The 16,080-nt window shown below is 42.8% G+C and overlaps 1 protein-coding gene across 2 annotated transcripts in view; it reads right to left on the bottom strand.

Moving 5' to 3' along the window:
- The window catches only part of SYTL5 (synaptotagmin like 5), a 94,424-nt gene extending 81,762 nt beyond the window's left edge, over positions 1 to 12,662 (bottom strand). Inside the window, exon 1 of one of the 2 annotated variants that reach the window (XM_055703027.1) lies at positions 12,298 to 12,662. The gene's annotated coding sequence lies outside the window, so the exon portion shown is untranslated. The remainder of the gene's footprint in view (positions 1 to 12,297) is intronic. The other variant, XM_055703028.1, reaches the window with a different exon arrangement.
- Positions 12,663 to 16,080: the final 3,418 nt, after the last annotated feature.

Genomic DNA, 16,080 nt, shown 5'->3' on the forward strand with positions numbered 1-16,080 from the left:
GCGTGGAATAAAATTGGTTTAATATATGAATCCACTGATCCTAGATGTACTGAATGCAGATCTTACTGCTGTTACAAACCACCTGACAAGAAGATCATTCACAACCCACTGTGGAGACAAAAGGAACAGAAATATCTGAATGCTTTTAGACACTGAAACATGCCCTCTAGCCTGGAGTAGATGAAAAATCAGGACTAAGTGACCACTTAATTTCTGGACACAGATTACTCAGATTACTAATTTTCCATGCTGCTGCAGAACTGGTTAAGTAGGGCTCAGTATCAAGTTCACCAGAACGCTGGGGAATACATAACACATGAAACTTCTCAAAATCCATCCGTCAATTTACCGGCTCTGACATCTTGCTTGGGCTGAGCTCTCGGAAATTTTCATCAGCTTTTCCAGTATTCTCTTCTCCTGTAGTATCAGGCAAAGCTTACGACAATTCATTTAAAGGCATTTAAAGATCAGACAGGTTTAGTATTATTTGGCTCGCTCTAGCCCTTCAATCAGATCATGTCTCGTCAGTAATTTATTATAGAAACTTTTAAAGTTCCATCTATATAAGTAATTTCCATTTAAATTATTATAAAATCCAAAAATCCTCAAAAAGTTTCTCAAACACTTTTGTTCTGTGATACTTTATCATGTTAATCAGCAGTCCACCACTGCTCACAAGAATCTCTTTCACCACGTAAAAATACAAAAAAGCGATAATCCTCTGAGAGGAACAGCAGACTGCTACTGAGAAGAAACTGTTTCCACTGCATGCAAACCACAGCAAATCTCTGAAATTCTCCATACTGCAGCTGCTAGCCAATACAGGGAGAACCTCTTCTCCTGGCTCAAGAGATTATCTCGAGGGAAAATATATCAAGGATCATGAGGCTCTCTGGTATTATGCATATACCAGACATCTCATTAAAATGCACACGTTATGTCAAATTGCTGAAGTCCTCCATTTTCCTGTGGCAAATAGGGTCCCTTCTTTCCTGGTTTGCATGTAACAGTAGGTGGGCCAGGAAGCCTCTTCATTTAAAACTAACACATATTTTTTTCCATTATGAAAGGTCATTTTCCTAACAATTTGCCAAGTTACCTATCAGAGATGAAATTTTCCATGGTACTCACACTGATGTTTTGGGACATGTTCTAGCTAAAATTTCCGAAACAAGCAAGAAAAATATCCCACCACATTTACTTGGTCATAGATGTAACGATTTCCATTTTCACGAATTCATATACAAGCTGTAGGACAGGGACTTCAAATTTAAGAAACAGGATAGGGAGCATTTCCTATCAGGGGTTCTCTTTTTGCAGACGCTGTTACAATCTGTCTTCTTAAAAGCACATTTTAAGCTTGTGGAGGAAGGCATAGCTCTTGCAAGTTTGATAAAGACTTGCTAGAGATACCAAATACATGAAGACAGAAATTTCCCAGTGGTCAAATTTGCGCTGATTCTGGGGGAATGGGATGGAAAAAATCCCACCCAAGCCACAAAATAAAATAAATTCAAAATGAAAAACACCCAACATGCAAGACATATTGGGCAACCTGATGTATAAGAATTGCTGGTTATGCCACTTATAATATACATTAAGCAATTAATTCCATCTGTTCTCACCCTTATCAGAATGGACAGTCTTTCAAGACTTCTCCATAAACAACTGTGTCATCCCTTAAGCAATGAAACTGAGGTTTCTGGAAGAGCTGAAACTATTTGCTTAGCAAAAAGAAGAAACACCACACACCAAAACATATAATGCATTTGATAACTTTCTTGTCTAGGTCAATACTATAAATGGTTTAAATGTTAATTAAATGGGTAGATTGAGAGAGCAAGGTACTGAAAGGTAAGACTAATACCCTGGGGTATCAATAAAGAAACTGCATTCAGGAGGCTTCACAAAATGTAGAGCTCTTGCTTTAACTTTTAGACTTCTGTTGGGTCTATTAACTGCAACAGTTCAGATACAAACATAACTGAGGAAGCACAGGGTCACTGGATCCATTTAGCTACGGGGTTATAGAGAATTGTGGGAAGGAAAATGAAGCTATTCGGTATTTGCCCCATTTCTTCTGTTCTTTCATAGTCAGAAACACCAGCCTCACTGCGCCTTTTTTCTGACCTAATGTGAGCACGCTTATGCTTTGCTCTCAGAGAACATGAAAAACTGCACTTAGCATAGGTCATGAAACCTCACTGCAAAATATCACGGTTAATGGTTGTAAACCTTAAATGCTATTCTGCTGTTTTCAGCTTGGCTGACTGCTCACCTGCCGTAAGCGGGCAACCTGCCTTTTGTCACAGCTTCCCCTGCCCTGAGACGTCTCCAGACACATATACCTGCAGCCTTTCAGTGTGGGGAAGGCATAACAGTGTTTTGGTAAAGTAGCCTTGGTGTTCTACTGGAATAAGAGTGTGAAGAACTATTGTACAGGGGGCTGGAAAAGAGACTCTAAGGGTGAAAAAACTAGAGGTGTGAAAAATGATCTGGTTTTGCTAGAGCTTGAGGCAATTATTTTCTCTGTGTTTCAACCATTGTGACTGCAACAATCATTCTGTTCTAAACTCACTCTAGAATAAAACCTACTCAAACCTATTCTGTATAGATTTTGTTCCAGTTCAGAACTACCAGAAATGTTGGAAAGCCTACTTTGATTTTTCAAGCTTGTCATTAAAATCTGCCCCCACGAACACGCGCATATCTCAATTTCACACAATTTGAATTTTCATATAAAGCTTGAGAACTACCAGCCTCCAGCAGATTTCCAGATGTGTAGGGGTGCACATATATGAGTGTCCATGCATGAGGGAATTAACCATGTACATTTGTGTGTGGAAGGACACTAAAAGCACTCCCTTCATCCATTATGCCAGACAGAACTCTTCAGGAGAAAAGAGATCCCAGCTTAAACTGCTTTACATACAAGGATCCATCTCCTCCAGTAACATAAACTGAGATGGCTCTGTTGGAGGAAAAAGAATTGTCATTATATTGTTCAGGTGGGTTCAGGTCCATTCTTAGTTTCCCTCAAACTCACACTTGAATATGTTTTATTACAATGGGGGGGGGGGGGGGGGGGGGAGGGGAGGGAAGGTCTCAGCTGCAATAAGCCAGCCCAGTCCCTGAGCATATTAAAGCATGCTCTTCCTCTGCTAGAGTCACTGCGCACCTTTTTACCCAAGAAGCTTAACTGGTAAAATTTCCATTTATTTCTAGAGATATCTGGACAGCTCAAGTACCGCACAGCAATTCATTATGACAATGTCATGATCGTTACTGCTCAACTTTTTCTATACATTGTCTCATGCTGATCTTCCATTTACATTTCTTTATATGAGAGGGTTTCTAAACATAGTTAGAGAAGTCAGCCTCTACTACTGAAGATCATACTGTTGCAGCACAACAAAACCCACAGGCAGAAAGCCAAAATTATGGTGTACTGTGCCGTGTATTTATAAATCAACATCCTCAAACTCCAGCAGGTATTAACCAGAGGTGCAGCAGTAATAAGTTGGATGGATCAACATTGTGGGATTCCTTAAATAATAACAGAAAAGTAGTAATGTATTAATAGTCAATGCAAAGAATATGGTCACCTTAATTTAAGGATGCAGAAATTTTATAATACAAAAGTAAATGGCATCTGGCTAATTCAGAAACATTTGCTTGAATGCTAATTTTGACCAATTAAAAGATTCTCCTTATTTTTAGGGGGTCATGCACTTGGACCATGGTTTTTTTCCACTATCCATGTTCACTGGCAAACCACAAAAAACTCCAGACTGCTGTCACTGGCCTCCTGCTTATTCCCTATTGCCCCTTGAGACATGACACTGCATAATCCTTCTGCTGCTACTCTCTTGCCCAAAACCTGCTATCTGGGTATGAACGTTAGCATTACAATAAAAGACAACACCTTACAGTCCCATAAAAGGATGCCAGAATTATTTATCCCCAGGAACACAAACATAACACACTTCTAAGACCTCATGTATGTAGTTTTAGTGCTTTCTTTCCCCAAATGTTGTTCAAATATCTGCTTACAATACTGAAAGACTGTCTTGCTATGTATTTTATCCTTTACGATTTACAGGTGGTTTTTGTTTGTTTGTTTTGGGGAGGAAAGACAAAAGTGAAAAAATAACACTGAGGGATCTTACATTGAAAACAAGGCTCAAGAATATTTGCAGTAATGGAAAGAAAGCTTTCAGCCTTCTCTCACACATAATTTATGCACTAATAACTGAGCATGACTTCATTGCTGTCCTCAAGCATAACTGTCTGAAGACATTTGCATAGTTACCTAACAAAAAATTTCTGCTTGTGAATCAATCTGAGAGAGTTTTCTATGTATATGTTCATATACATATTCATTCTTCTTGAACAAAGCCACAGCTTTCTGTAGTTGAACTCTAATGTTGAACTTCTAAGTGTCTTTTATTGCCTTGACCCATTTCACGGTTGTGCTTTCCTCCCTCCCAAAGTCAGTGGTGTGATCCAGCCACCTGGGGGCATGCAGTAGGCCCCAGCATCTTCTCTGCCAAACATCACTGCATCTTCACCAGATGCAATGAGACGACAGGAGGGACAGAGCACTCTGACACCTGAAGGGGGAAAAAACTACTCTGTCATTTTTCCCTCTGGCTTCAGCTTACACTTACGTAAATGAAAAGTATCTCCACTGCAAAACCAGTGACAACAGCAAGGCAAGCAACTCTGCTATATTTAGCAATCCCTGCCTTGTTACTGGTTATTTTGTCATTTGAATTCCCTATTAAAAAACAGAAAGTCACATCCCTAGCTGCAGGAGACTGCCATGTGGTGATACATCATTCTGTTCCTCTTGCCGTTCCTCTGTTCCTCAAATGTCACAATGGTAAACTTCAACCTGGTCTCATTGCTTCACCATTAACAAGAACCAGAAGGTCAAGAGAGGCATTTTGGAGAATGTAAAAAATAAAGGCAGCTTCAAAAAAAGTGCAAGTTTATACATCAGGTGCCATCTACTTCCAAGCAGAATCAGAAGGATTATATCAAGTCAAAAGACAAAGAGTATCAAACAAGATTTCGATTACTTCTAGCTTTTGAGCATAGGGCAATCAAAAAACTATGTACTACACACAGTACTTACAATAAACTATTCTACCACAAATAGCTTGTGCACTTGAAGTTCTCTCTTTTTTTATTAATTCATGGGGTTTTCAAATCCAGCTGTTTGTGTGCTAGTGATACAAATTGACACACACACCCGCCCCCAAACAAACTTGCAATCCATCCTATATTGTCTGATTGCTATGTTTTCGGTATCGAATGAAATATGATGTTGCCCAGATTTAAGGTTAAGAGACAGTTATTCCTTTTCTAACATTACTTTTTCAAATAAAGGGAGAAAGGTCAGACTAATAAAGCATCATTTGTGATATTGCTATACATTTTAAGGTGACATGCTACAGACATAGTAAGTCTCTGAATTGATCTGCAGTATGTATAAAATTAAGTTAATGAAAATGTAGTAACAGCACTGACTCAGATCAACCTCATTAGAAGCCAACATGTGAATGAGTGCAGAGCTTCAACGAAGCCAGAACCTTCATGATGGCAGCAGGCACAGGAAAGAGCCAGAAGACAGACTGCACTTACTCAGAAAGAGGACTTTCAGCCAGGTCATTTCAGTAAAGCAGTAGAAGGCAAAGGGTTTTAAAGCAAGGTAAAACAAAACTCACAGCTCTTTTTGGTTTTTTGGGGGTTTTTTTGCTTTTATGCAGGAGCAATTCCTTCAATCTTGAGTCTGGGAGAGAAAGAGCAATCTTCAGAAGGTGGCAAACTGAAAGACAATTCTACATCACTATCTTTGAGCCACAGGTCTTACTCTTAAGTGTAAAAGCATCAAATATGTAGTTTTTTTCTAAATATGCCCAACACTTAACTCTGTTCTGAAAAGTGATGAACTTAAATACAGCACCTTGTGCTGATTCACAAGTTTTGCTACTGGATGTTGTGCAGCCCTGATTCACGCAGGGAGGTAAACTGTAGCTGAATTTCCTTTTCTCACACAGTGGTGCTACCGGAGCAACATCCAGGCTTGGACAATGGTCAGGCCACTGTAGATGACCATCTACAGCCATTGTAGATGGCCATTGTAGACTGTCAATCAAAACCATCTACAATCTCGTCAGAAGCTGAAGGATATGGACAAGGAACAGAAATCCTTTACAACATTTCTTTTCCTCAAAATCCAACTTTATTCTGAAAAATTACACCATTAGAAACACCTGTAGCAATCCTCAGCATTATCCTCACTAAATCAGTGGAGACTTTTGCAGGTATCATGTCTTAATTGCTTTTACTTCCAAACCCAGTCTTCTCATATTTGGAAACAAGGTGCGGTAAACTAACATTAAAACGTTTGCACAAAATTAATTAGAAGTGAGCTCATAATTTCAACTCAGATATAAACAATCTTAAATTCATTATTTAAACACTTAATTGAGAACATGCACTTTTAAAGCTCATGTCCCACAAAGAGTTGGGATGTTTCTGCTTCCTTCCACAACAGAAATGAAACATCATAAGGAAGGTCATGGTTCAAAGCTGTTTCAGGGCAAGCTCCGAATTCCTGCTAAATCAGAGCTTGTCTCGCAAAAAAAAGAACCAAAACAAAACAACAACAACAACAACAAAACTTAAGAAAAGGTTTGATCAAGGGGGACTTGTGCCTTATCATGGATGATACTGTTTAAACAATTCTTTTCAGGATTCTCACAATCATACTCAAAATAAACCCCTGCCTGAAGACATTCAGGAAAAAGAGGAAATGCAAAGGCATTTTATATCTAGTGTGAAATGTTGACAGCCCAAATACTGGGAGAATGTGCAGTTAAATTCCCTTAAATGGCCTCCATTCAGGTTCTGCACTTAGAAAGGCTGTACGAAAGCACAGTGTTTACACATACACCAGCAGCACCATGGCATGCAGAATCCCTCACACCCATCTTTCAGGGCACTCCTGCTCAAACATGAGTGTCATCTGGCTGGTGCTGGGGTGAGTAAGGTTACTCATACTTCTCCACCTTTCTTTGCTGCGATAATCATTTCACAGCAGGAAACACCAAGAGGGTATAGCCTTCTCCCTGATTAGTTTTCAGTCTTACCTAATAAGTTATTATTGTCCAGTGCATTAATCATTTTTCTTCTCCTAACTGCATCCCACTTTCCCATACTGTTCTCACAGCAAGGATTTCAAATCCATACAGGGTTAAAAACTACAGTCCTATTAAAAGCTTAGCTATGGCCTTGTTATTTTTCCCCTCTAAAACTTAACATTGGTAATAACAATGAAGAGGGCTCTAATCTGGATAAAGATGCCAAAATCGATGTTTTCAGTACTCTACCATCTAAGTCTTCTTTAAATATATCTGTAGAGCCACACAATAGACATACTCCTGGAGAAGTATATATTTGTACTTTAACTCCAGACCATGACAAAAGTCAAAGAAGCTATTTTATAGTTGGCAACAGTAAAAAATGTTATGTAAACAACAGCTAGTGCAGAAAAAGCTGTTAGAAAAAGTACCTTCCCCAATGCAACGTTTCACTGCAGGCAGCCATATTGCAATTTTTTACTAATAATCTCCAATGTAAAACCCAAATATGTTTCAAACCTACAGGTTTCAAGAATACTCACATCACATACCAGTCTTCTGGATTACTTTACACAGGATGAAGATTCCCCATTCCCAGTCAAAGTTCAAGTTCTTGCCTGTCCGTGTTAACACACTCCATAATGCAGTTACTATCATCGCTGCACTGGTGCCTACAGTGAATGGACACTAATTCCCACACCATATCTTTATTTAATTGAATGTATAGCACACTTCTCTTAGCTTCCTGAAGTCATACGTATGTATAAGCACTTGCCATCCTTAGCGTCATTAGCCTATTTATTATCATGAGCAGGTTTAATATTGTGAGAATGGGAATTCAGTTCCTTATACACTTGATTTTTCTCTTCCCCAACCCATTAGGCACTAAGGACTTTGTGCCATGATTCAGGAAAAGGAATGAGGTTTTAGAAGCAATTAAAGTACTTCTTTTCCCAAGTCTGACCTTTTGTACAGTTCTGCAGTGCCCTCAGAAGTAAAGGAGACAAGTTCAGGTTCAACCCACACACAAGTGCTCAAAAAGCCATCAACTGTGCCATATAGTAACTGCAAATGAAAAATACATCTGCAAATGACAAATGGCTTGCTTTCAAACAATGCTTCCTCCCAGAAATCTGTCTAACAGAATCCTCAGAAACAATGTTCCCATCACCATGGACATTTGCTTCTATGGTATTCAGATAATACCCTGCAAGTTCCATACCATACATATAAAAGAAACATTTCATTCAAGCTCCGCTCTCCTGTTCAACCCCTGGATATGCGCTGGGGCTGTATACAGTTCCTGCATTGTCCCCACCCCTGTAATACATTATATAAAAACTTGGCGACATTCATGCTCTGAATATGTCTTCCTCCCATCTGCTGATACACTGCTACTTCCACAGTTTGCCAGGCTGTACAGGTGAAATATTAGTCCAATCCAAAAGTTACCAGAGTCCCAGTGGAGACACATTAATAAACTCAGCTGCACTCAGATCACAAATTACCCCAATGTACAATGCCATCCCTCCTAAAACCAGTCTCCCTCATGTGAAATGGCTGTGGTGAAAGGTAATCTCTCACAAAGAAACACTAGGACAAATTCATCTAGAACCAAGACAGAGCAACTGAAAAAGAGAACTTGTATGTCAACAAGAGGGATGCCCCAGATAATTTAAATATTCCAGAGATGCACTGAAGATGCAAAGCAACTCCTTAAAAGTAAATAAATAAAATGCTCATTTAAGGAGATTCCTGTTAATACTCATCTGTGGAATACAGTAAAAAACATGATGGAATTTTGTTTCATTTCTGATATCCATTTACATTTCTAAGCAATACAAAAAGCACACCCAGGGAAAAGTTACACTGAAAATAAAGGGTATAGATTGTAGTAATTGAATTATGCAGAATTTTCAGTGCAGGCTGAGGTAACCATAAAAAATCCAGATAAATGCATTTCCTGAGCAATTGATTCTGCTCTGAAGCTGTGTCCCAGCATATGGAAAGCCACACAGAATGGGTCCACTTGGTCACACCCAGGGCAGACTAAGATATAGGCTTAAAAAGACTTTGTTTTGCAGCAGAGCCAGGCTGTTTGGTCTCATTGGCATACATGTATGTTATGTTCATTGGTACACACTTTACATGTATGTTTTTATATATATATATAAAAAAAATTATGAAATCTATATAAATAAATGAGAAAAACTATTCTAAAGATCCAAAAAGAAATATGCACACATCAGCTTCCGGTGCCTACCACAAATATACATACCTCCTACCTACCGCCCTTAGGCTCAGGTCCACACTGTTCTTCAAGGTCGGCTCCTTCAGCTTTCTTACCTATTCTGCTTTCCTAAGTTTCCAGGCTCTGGGACAACACATCAATATGTTTACCCCGGTATGAAGGAAGTTTGATTAGAAGGCAGAGTAAATGTAGGCAAGGCAATAGCAATAAAGAACTGGGAAGCAAAGTGCTCAGTCACAGAGCAATCCTGCACTGCAGCTGCCTTCAGCCATCGCTGTATCAAATGGATTCCCTTCCTCCCTCCCACCCTGCAAGACCAAATGTCTTACCAACAGACAGTTCAGTTAATCATCAGATAAGAAATCAATCTCTCTTGATAAGGAGATTTAGAACATCATATAATAAGAACATGTTTTGCAGACAGGCAAACAACTAGATGACTGCAATGTCACACAGAAAATTGTTTAATGAGATCCTTCATACCTGCTGTTTTTCCACTTTAAACCATACAGCTACAACCCAAAACTCACATAGAATTTTGGTTAAATAACTTAGGATTTCAACTACCATGAAGTCTATAGAAGTCAAAATGTGTTAATAAGTATTTCTTAACAGTAAGCGTAGTGCTGGAGACAGCTTAGAAATGTTAACATGTTAAATCACTTAAAATGTTTAATCACACTAATACCGTCTGGAAGTCGTACCCATACCTCCAGCCTTACAAACCACATTCCTCAAACTACTCAGATCTGTGAACAGCAACTCTCACCTTACAGATCTTCACTATAATCACCTAGATGCAAAACAGAAGCACAGAGACCCCTGGATTTAATTGCATTTGGGGAATAATTCATATGGATATACACAGAAAAGCATATAGCAAAAGGCTAACCATTGATTTCATAAAATCATAGAATGTTTGGGTTGGAAGGGACCTTAAAGATCACCTAGTTCCAACCCCCCTACCATGGGCAGGGACACCTTCCACCAGACCAGGTTGCTGACAGCCCCATCCAGCCTGGCCTTGAGCGCTGCCAGGGATGGGGCACCCACAGCTGCTCTGGGCAGCCTGTGCCAGTGTCTCACCACCCTCACAGTGAAGGATTTCTTCCTTACAGCTAATATAAATCTACCTTCTTTCAGTTTAAAGCCACCTCCCCTTGTCCTGTCACTACATGCCCTTGTACAAAGTCCCTCCCCAGCTTTCCTGTAGCCCCTTCAGGCACTGGGAGGCTGCTGTGAGGTGTCCCCGGAGCCCTCTCTTCTCCAGGCTGAACAACCCCACCTCTCTCAGCCTGTCTTCATAGGAGAGGTGCTGCAGCCCTCTGAGCATCTTCCTGGCCCTCCTCTGGAGTCATCCTAACAGGTCCATGTCCTTCTGATGTTGGGGGCCCCACAGCTGAATGCAGTACTCCAGGTGGGGTCTCACAAGAGCAGAGTAGAGCAGAAGAATCCCCTCCCTCGACCTGCTGGCCACATTTGTTTTGATGCAGCCCAGAATATGGCTGGCTTTCTGGGCTGCAAGCACACATTGTCAGGCCATGTTAAGCTTCTTGTCAAGCAACACCCCCAAGTCCTTTTTCTCAGGGCTGCTCTCAGTATAAAGGAATTTGGGGGAGCAAAGGTAAGGAAACAGAGAGTGTCTGAAGAGTGTACTCTCAGAAATGGCACAGCTTTCCCAGTTATGCACCTAATAGAGGCAATAGGGGTTTACTATGATCACTTGTTTCAGCCTCCCCTATATATAGCCCATAAGATTTCCCCATACTAAATCCTGTTAAAAATAGACCTGTTTTTAGAATGAACATCCTTGGTTTAAAGTTTTTTAATGATGAAAAACTTTAAAAACTTATTAGTCTAATAAGTGCTATTATTTTTTAAAAACCCTGCATCTTGCTTTTAGTCCCAGGATGTCCCACTTCAGATTTCCAACACTGGATGTTGGTAAACCTCTCTTGAGCCCTTTCCTCACCGTGACATTTCTAGGCAATAATCCAATCACTTCTTTCTTTTGGATCCATTCAAAACAATGTGACCCAAGCGGCTTTACAGCAAGTGGCTTTCGAATGTTTCATGTACTGCAGTGGACTGCACCTTGTGACTCTCACCCCGAGTGCGTAGAGCAAAACACTTGTGCACCTCGCAGGTAATTTGCCCAGCCGCTCCTCTGTCTTCTCACATTCACGTCAAGGGCTACTCCCGGGGCTGACCGCTCATCAGCTCCCCCGAGGTTTTCCAAAACTCTGCTCTGGGGTGCAGAATCCCCAGCTAACTGTTCCTCGCGGTGCACCCCCGCATCGGCACGCTGAAATGCACAGTGGCTGGCTGCACTCATGACTACTCGGTAACCCAAACTACTTTCTCTAAGTGGTTCTCAGCCTGTAGCATTTACTCCTTTCTTTTATAGTCACGCAATAAAATGTAATAATAAGTAGACTATTTTTTTTTAAAAGCAAAAACCTGGAAGAAAAATTTAGGCAGCACACAGGAGCTCATCTTCACCTGAGCGCCGCGGATCCGCTCACCTGCTCAGTGACAGAGGGGACAATTACGCGCCCGTTCCTTCACCCCCTCCACTGAACCGCCACCACAAACAGCATCGCTGCCGGGCGATCCGCCGCCTTCAGTGTGCACGGTACCGCACGGTAGAAAGCACCAAGAAATAAAGCCGGGAAGACGTGCGAGCGCCTCCCGCCAGGCTACGAGCGCCAGGAGCCGCGGCGCGAGGGCAGCCAGAGCCCCGCGGCCGGACCGGACCGGCCCAGCGCGGCGCCCGGTCGCGGCACTCGCTCGCCGTCGGGACCGCGCCGCAGGCTGCGCCTCCTCCGCTCCCTCCAGCCCTTCTCTCGGGGAAAAGAAGCCCCCAGCAGCTGCTGTTAAGAAAGGGACACTTACCGGGAACCTCGGCAGGAGGAGAAAAATCCACAGACTCGGCAGCATCCCCGCCGCCGCCCAGGCGGCCGAGGGCTGCTGATGCCAACTCCGCAGCTCGGCGGAGCTGGGGGTGAGGTCCCGCTGCCGGCGCCGGGCTCAGCTCCCGGCTGGGGCTCGGGGCGCACACGCCACGCCGAGCACGCACGGAGCCACGCAGGGCACGGGCAGAGCGGCCCCGGCCCCGCAGGTGCAGCCCTGCGGCAGCCAGCCTCGCCCCTTCCTTCCCTTCCCCGCCCGCAGCGGCCGGGGCGGGCTCGGCGCCCAGCCGTCCCCGCCGCCCCGCGCCGCTCCGGCTGCTGCCGGGCGAGCCCCGCGCCGCTCCCCAGCGGCCGCCCTCCGGCAGCAGCCGCCCCGCAGCGCCGCTCGCCGGCGGGAAGCGGCCGGCTGGGGCCGTGCCGGGGATGCGGGGCGGGAGCCGGAGCCGCCGCCGTCGGGGCGGAGCAGAGCGGAGCGGGAGCGGCCCGGCAGCCGGCCTTCTCCCCTCTGTCCCCGCTCCCCGGGGCGCGGGCTGCCCGCCCGGGTCCCCGCCCGCCGGCGCGGGTGTCCCCTTCCGACGCGGCCGGAGAAGGGTGCGCAGCCCGCAGCGCGGCGCTTCCCGTCGGCACCGTCCCCTTCTCCTCAGCCCCGTCTCGGCTGCGTGGAGCTAGCAGCTCGGGAGGAGATTCAGTGGTGTCTCAGAATGGGCTTGGAAAGGGAAAAAAAATCCTATTTACAGTTTTAGGAGTTTTCAGCCATTAGCGAATAGTAGCTGTACCTGTTCCGTGTGCTGGGTGAGGGAAGCGTCCAGAGGGGAGAACAGTGTTTAAGCGTATGATAAAAGGCACTTGTAGCTGCCCTCCCTACAGCTACATACAATAGTTCTCAAGCTTTATGACCACCGCTTCTAATGGTTCAAGTGAGCTAGATTTTTCAAACAGCTGCAAGTATTACTTGTATTCCGAAATATTTGGAAAAAAATTGAAATATTCCAAATTTCAATAGTAACCAAGCAAAACAGCATCTTCATTCATCCAGATGAATAGAATGATCCATTCACCCTCATAGGCATCCTCAGGCATCTGAAGAGTTCGCATACCAGGCATCTAAGAAAGATAAGAAAACTAATTTAGCAGTTACTATATTTCCTAGCATATTAAAATACAGTTTTGAAACTGGTGCAGTAAACAGAGGTGCGCCACATGAAAATACTTCAGAGGCTTTTCTTTTTCACAGCTGTAACTGACTTTCAAACTGATCTAATTTTATCATTTTCAAAGAATTTCAATGCGTGCAGGCAAAACCTCCTGCTTGACTTTCTCACGTAAAATTTTAGCATAAAAACTGCAGTTTATGCACAATAGCAATGTAACATTACTTGTTACCTTCAAATTCCTAGAGCTGTGTTTTTAAGAAACTACAGTGCTTGTATTCTTCTAAATGCTATGTATGTTGGGAAGTTTATACTTAGGAGGTACAATGTTTACTTGGTTAGTATAGAAATACAACCCCTTTGAAGGCTAATTTGAGGTTGCTACATGTACTCACAACATCATTCTTTGACTTGGGAAAAGCTATTGAAGAGACCTGCTCCACGCTTGAATGCTCAGGTATGTTGTTTGTAATTATCAGAATAACACATTGGGTCTCTATAACAGTGTGAATCATTATCAAGAAAGATACACAGGTGAATATATTCTGTAATGCATGGTTTAATTTTAAGTTTTAGAACAACAGCTTCAGATTTATGTGATTTTGTCCAGTTTCATCTTACAAATGGCATTTTGGGGGCTGGTGGAAGGGAGGGCTGATAGCCATTTGCACAGCAGCCAGAGAGCTCAGATACAGCGTTACCAACCGGGATACTCAAGTACAGGGAGAATTTCTGAGAAAAACTGCAGACCTTTTGTGTTTCTGTTGGGATAGAAAGCAGTCGCTTTTACAGACTGGAGGCCCCATAGCCTCGCCCCATACCAGTCCATACTTACTAAGCATCCTTTGTGATCCCTAACAGACCACAAGAACTGAGGGCTTTATAAATTCAGGATTACAGAAATATGTGTCCTGTTTAGAATCAAGGTATTCTTTCGATATTTCTTTCATAGCCAAGAAGGCCAACAGCACCCTGGCTCATACCAGAAACAGTGTGACCAGCAGGACTAGGGATGGGACCGTCCCCCTGTGCTGGGCACTGGTGAGGCTGCACGTTGAGTGCTGTGTTCAGTTTGGGCCCCTCACTGCAAGAGGGACATGGAGGTGCTGGAGCGTGTCCAGAGAAGGGCAGTGAAGCTGGTGAAGGGTCTGGAGTACAAGTCTTACGAGAAGCGGCTGAGGGAACTGGGATTGCTTAGCCTGAAGAAAAGGAGGCTGAGCAGAGGTCTTCTCGCTCTCTACAACTACCTGAAAGGAGGTTGTAACGAGGTGGGGGTCGGTCTCTTCTCCCAAGTAACAAGCAACAAGAGGAAATGGCCTCAAGTTGCGCCAGAGGAGGTCTAGATTGGATATTAGGAAAAATGTCTTTACTGAAAGGGTTGTCAAGCATTGGAACAGGCTGCCCAGGGAGGTAGTTGAGTCACCATCCCTGGTGGTGTTTAAAAAACGCATAGATGTGGTACTTAGTGGCATGGTTTAGTAATGGACTTGGCAGTCCTGGGTTAACGGTTGGACAATACGATCTCAAAAGGTCTTTTCCAGCCTAAATGATTCTATGGTTCAGTCTCCATCAGTAACACTTGCATCACTGTAGAGAATTACCCAGCTATGGTCCCAGGCTGCAGCTTTATTAGGAATGACTCGTAGTGCTCATAGCCCTTTTCCAGAGTGCTGGGGCAACTCTCTTGTCATCTGGGTCCGTTGTTTTCCAGTCAGTGTTCTTCTCTGGATATGGAACTGCTAACTCCACACACCAGAAATCAAGGAACTTAAACATTATTGACATCCCGGTTCACACAGCCACAACATCTTCCGGATGTGAAGAAATTGCACAAATAACCACAGTTCAGTTCAATAATGTTAATAATAAACAAAACCTAGTTTGCCTTCGCTTCAGGTAGCCTAACAGAGTGTTCTGCAAGCTTTTATTTCTCCTCACCTTCATCTAATCTTACAGTAAATACCAGAAAACTAGGTTATTGATGCAATTTGCTAAAACAAATTTTTTTCAGTAAGAGAAATAGAAATGAAATAGAAAAGAATTTTCTAATAAACAGCCATGGCTGTTAACAGCGAGAGCTACTGTGGGTTAACTGTTTACATTTCACTCCTGAATAACACAGGTGCTAGAGGAAGAATTTGAGAACAAAAAAGAAAGCTTTGTCAAGGAAGCTGAGATACGGAAATTCTCACTGTTGAGTTGAGCACTCCCTGGGCTATTTTCCAAAAGCATAATTGCAGTCATAATGAAGAGAGAAGGAGTGTACATTTTGCTAACTTGATCATGGTTTTGAGCTGTCACTTGGTGGAGGTCTGCATAAAAAAAAAAACAACCAAAAACAGAGACTTCAGCAATGTCTTCCATTGGTCAGAAAGTTAAGGAAGCTACTTCAATACATGTGTCTTATTGCTGTATATTTTTTCAGCAGTTTGAGATTGTGTATGTTCTGCATTTTAAATTAAGAACTTTTTGCCATTTGTGTAAAAAGGGCCCCTATACAAACTTTAACATGACTTGTCATACTGATGTGCTTCTCTCCACTGCCAGTTAAAAGGGGAAAAAAAGTCAAATTCATGTTTTGAAAAAATTCCTGGGTTTATGCACTAATGAATAAC

The sequence above is a fragment of the Falco cherrug genome, chromosome 2 (genome assembly GCF_023634085.1).
Source record: "Falco cherrug isolate bFalChe1 chromosome 2, bFalChe1.pri, whole genome shotgun sequence".
NCBI lineage: Eukaryota > Metazoa > Chordata > Aves > Falconiformes > Falconidae > Falco > Falco cherrug.